At 38.4% G+C, this 4,340-nt stretch overlaps 1 non-coding gene across 1 annotated transcript; it reads left to right on the top strand.

The window, feature by feature from the left end:
- The first annotated feature begins 3,442 nt into the window (after positions 1–3,442).
- On the top strand, positions 3,443–3,549 carry LOC129560563 (U6 spliceosomal RNA). Its single transcript, XR_008686796.1, has one exon. It is a non-coding gene; the product is annotated as a U6 spliceosomal RNA (small nuclear RNA).
- Positions 3,550–4,340: the final 791 nt, after the last annotated feature.

Below are 4,340 nucleotides of genomic sequence, written 5' to 3'. Positions count from 1 at the left end.
TGATGTCTGTTTCTGGATATTCTTATACAGTTATCTAGATTTGGGTAAAAATAAAACGTGAAATTTCTAAAAATTGCACTGAAGTTGTTTTTATTTCTTTAACATTGTAATTCAGTATGAATGTGAATACTGTGAAGTATAAGATAAAACCTCACGAAACAGAAACAGACTCAGACATAGAGAACAGACTTGTGGTTGCCGAGGGGTGGGGTAGGGGGGCGATGGAGTGGGAGCTTGAGATTAGCAGACACAAAATATTATATACAGAACAGAAAAACAGATAAAAGGTCCTACTGTGTAGCACAGGCAATTATATTCAATATCCTGGGATAAACCATAATGGAAAAGAACGTGAAAGACAGCATACATATACGTATAACTGGATCACTTTGCTATAAAGCCATCAACACAACATTGTAAGTCAATTATTCTTCAATTAAAAATCATCATAACAATAAAGTATGAGATTAAACATTTAATTTTCAAGTTTTCCTGGAAATACTTTTATTGCCAACAAGAAACAAATCCATTAAAATGATTCACAGTTGAATGTGTTTTCCAATCACAAGTACACATCTCTTGTCAAGGTTTATTCAAACATTATGCTTTCCATCAAAATACCTGTGTTACAATTTTAATGAATGGAATGTTTTCTGAGCAGTGCTCTGGTTAAGTGATTACGGATATTGTCATTTCTATTATTTTTGTTTTATTTTTCATAGAGGAGACATATTCAAAATTTCTGAGAGATTCTACTGAAATTCAGGACACAAAACAATACCTAATACCCTTTCACCAGAAATCAGCACAAACTTGAGATGTGTATTTGTCTTTTATATTCTGTGTTTCGTTGTGTTCAACTCTTTATGACCCCATGGCCTGTAACCCGCCTGGCTCCTCTGTCCATGGGATTCTTCAACGAAGAATACTGAAGTGGGCTGCCATTTCCTCCACCAGGGGATCTTCCCAACCCAGGGATCAAACCCACATTTCCTGTGTCTCCTGCATTACAGGCAGATTCTTTACCTGATGAGTCATCAGGGAAGCCCTCTATATCTTCATATTGCCTTAGAGCCTGGTTCCTACCAGCCCAGGAGTATCAGCTGAGCCAGAAGTGACTCTGAAGACACCTGACCCGAACACCTGCAGGCCCCTCGAGCTCAGGGTCTCCCGTCCCTGCAACTGTGTTGGGGGCTGACCTCTGAAAGTGAGTCCTGGGCGCCCATCCCAGAAGCAGGCACACATCTGTCTCAGAGGAGGAGAAAACGCCTAGTGTGGTCAGGTGTCTTTCCCCAACTTGGCCACAATAGGAGTATTTATTACCAAATTTATTTTGGTAATACTGGCTTTGAATTCTGCATTTTCACATTACTGCTACTAACAGTATTGTTTTCAGTCTACTGAATAGAAATGTGCGGGGATGACCCAGAGGGAGGACAAAGGGAGGAGGGAGGTGGGAGGGGGGTTCAGGAGGGGGAACTCATGTACACCCGGGGTGGATTCATGTCAATGTATGGCAAAACCAACCAATATAATATTGTAAAGTAATTAGCCTCCAATAAAAAATAAATAAATAAAAAGAAAATATATTAAAAAAAAAAAAAAACATCAGGCACTGAAAAATAAAAAGATGATTGCCAGCATTAAAAATTAAAAAAAAAAAAAGAGAGAAGAGGGTGATTAGAAGCCCATTTTATGTCACCATGTCATTCTAATACACTATGCCCTTTCCTCAAAGCAGATCAGTATTGTTAAAATAAAATCCAACCAAGGAATGTGACATAGCCAAGGGGGTCCCCAGCCTGAAAGTCCTTTTGAACATGAATCTGAATGAGTCAAGATAAAACAATTATTTATCCTTTAAGATGACCAGTGCCCACCATTACTGTGTGTCTGTTTCATTAACACAACTTTTTTTTTTTCGGCCACGTCACGGGATCTTAAGTTTCCCTACCTGGGATGGAACCAGGCCCTCAGTAGTGATAGCTCATCGTCCTAACCACTAGACCACCAGGAATTCCCTAATATATCTTTTAAAATAACCAAAATTTTAAATGTTAAGTAGTAAACAGTTGCCATGAGCTCCAATTAACTTAAAACCTAAAAATAATTCTTACAAAAGTTATTCACTACATTCAAAATATATTCTGAAGTCCTAGAAGATACAAAGATAATAAAGTATAGAAAAATCTGAACAATAACTGAAGATACCCAAGAAGGTTTGACTCAGTAGGAAGGATATTTAGTCTGGAATCCGAGTGACAAGGTCCTGCATATACCCCTCACCCTCACTAAGTCATTCAGCATTCTTGTTTCCAGTGAGGCCACCTGCTTCATCAGGAAACTTTGTTAGAATCCTTACGATACTAAGGTCTTCTCTAGTGGCTCAGATAGCAAAGAATATGCCTGTAGTGCAGGAGATCCAGTTCAATCCCTGGGTTGGGAAGATCCCCTGAAGAAGGGAATGGCTATCCACTCCAGTATTCTTGCCTGGAGAATTCCACGGACAAAGGAGCCTGGTGGGCTACCATTCATGGGGTTGCAAAGAGTCAGACGCAACTAAGCGACTAATACTCCTATTATTTAAGATACTAAAGACTAGAACAAGAGAAGACTCATCTACAAGGGGAGAAAAGTGACATCAGATTTTAAAATATTACTCCTATAAATTATGAAACACCATTGTGACTTCTAAACACCATCACCATCAAATATTTACAAAGACAAATATTAGTAAACAGACGAATCTTCAAGCTAATCCCAAGTAGGTCAAATCATGCTGACTTATCTGTCATTCCACAACCATCTATGTAGACTCCTGAAGATTCATCTCAACTGAAAACAAGTATAAAATATTAAATATATAATGATTTATTTCTGACAGAGAAAAATCAATTTTTCTTGCAAAACATTAGGGCCCAGGTTATGGCCTAGAGGGAGAGCAGGAAGATGAGGGAAAAATTTTGACAAGACTATATCAGCACACGATCAGGGTTACTTAGAGGTAAAACCAAACTGAGAAGTCAGAGAGAAGAAAGTACCAAGTTACAGTCACGATGATAAAAGAGAAGAAAAAAAGAAAACCCACCATTGAAATGGTTTTATGGCTCAAGTCCAATAATTGGCTGTCTTTAAAATATTTATTTAGATTGATTTTTTTGTACACTCAGGGAAGCACTCTGGTTTGTAATTCTATCACTCTCTTCTTAAAAAACTAGACATACCAAAGAGACTATCCAAGATTTAAAGGTGTTTTTTTTTAAAATACACCAATCTTTGAGCCTTCCCCAAATAATGAGAAAATTAGGATTTCACTGTTTCATGCCCAAGTTCAGGTCTTCTACAGTCAAATGCCTGTCATAAAGCAACACCTCTGGAGACCCAACAAAATATGCATTATTAAAACTCAGATTTTATCTTTTATGTTAAAAATGGGGTATTTGTGCTCACTTCAGCAGCACATATGCTAAAATTGGAATGATACAGAGAAGATCAGCTTGGCCCCTATACAAGGATGACACACAAATTCGTGAAGTGTTCCGTATTTTCAGCCAATGGGAATTTGCTGTATGACTCAGGAAACTCAAACAGGGACTCTGTATCAACCTAGAGGGGTGGGATGGGGAGGGAGAAGGGAGGGAGGTCCAAAAGGGAGGGGACATATGTACACCTATGGCTGATTCATGTTGAAAATTTTTTAAAAATGAGGTACTTTCCGCCATCGAATGACCTGAATTAATGGGACCATAAGAAGATGGATTTTGTCAAAGATAATAACCAAAACTAATGTACATATTACTTACTGAGCACCAGCCACTGTTTAGTTAGCCACCTCCCTACCTGCCCACCTATATCTATCATCTACCAGTCTTCCTGAGCCAACACACCAACTTCTTATCCTCTCTGATATTCGGATAGAAAGCCACATTTCTGCTGTAATAAACAAACCATTCCCCACCCCATCATTTTTCTAAAACCTCATGTAGTAACAAGGGTGCTCGAATGTGGCAGCTGAGATTCTCAGGCTGGCAGACCTGCGGTCCTTCCTTTATTTGTTCATGAGCATCCTCCATATACATCCTGCTTTGTGGAGGAGAACTTATTCGAGTAAACACATGCTCTGCTCAGAACCTCCAAACACACTTTCAAACTTGCTCTTCTTGGTTTTTACTTAAAAGCAAGTGTCAAAGGTGAATCCTGTCATACTGACAAACATTCAGAATACCAGACCCTGTAAAATGTAAATATAACTGCTTTCAAAAGCCCATCAAGTTGTCATTGTGAAACAGTCAATTTATATTTTAACAAATAGTCAATTTTAACAGTCACATCAGTGAACC

This window comes from Moschus berezovskii, chromosome 16 (assembly GCF_049115385.1).
Source record: "Moschus berezovskii isolate FMDL1 chromosome 16, NW_MosBer_1.0, whole genome shotgun sequence".
Lineage (NCBI taxonomy): Eukaryota > Metazoa > Chordata > Mammalia > Artiodactyla > Moschidae > Moschus > Moschus berezovskii.
Note: the sequence above shows the minus strand (reverse complement) of the source record. Positions and strands in the feature narration are given on the sequence as shown.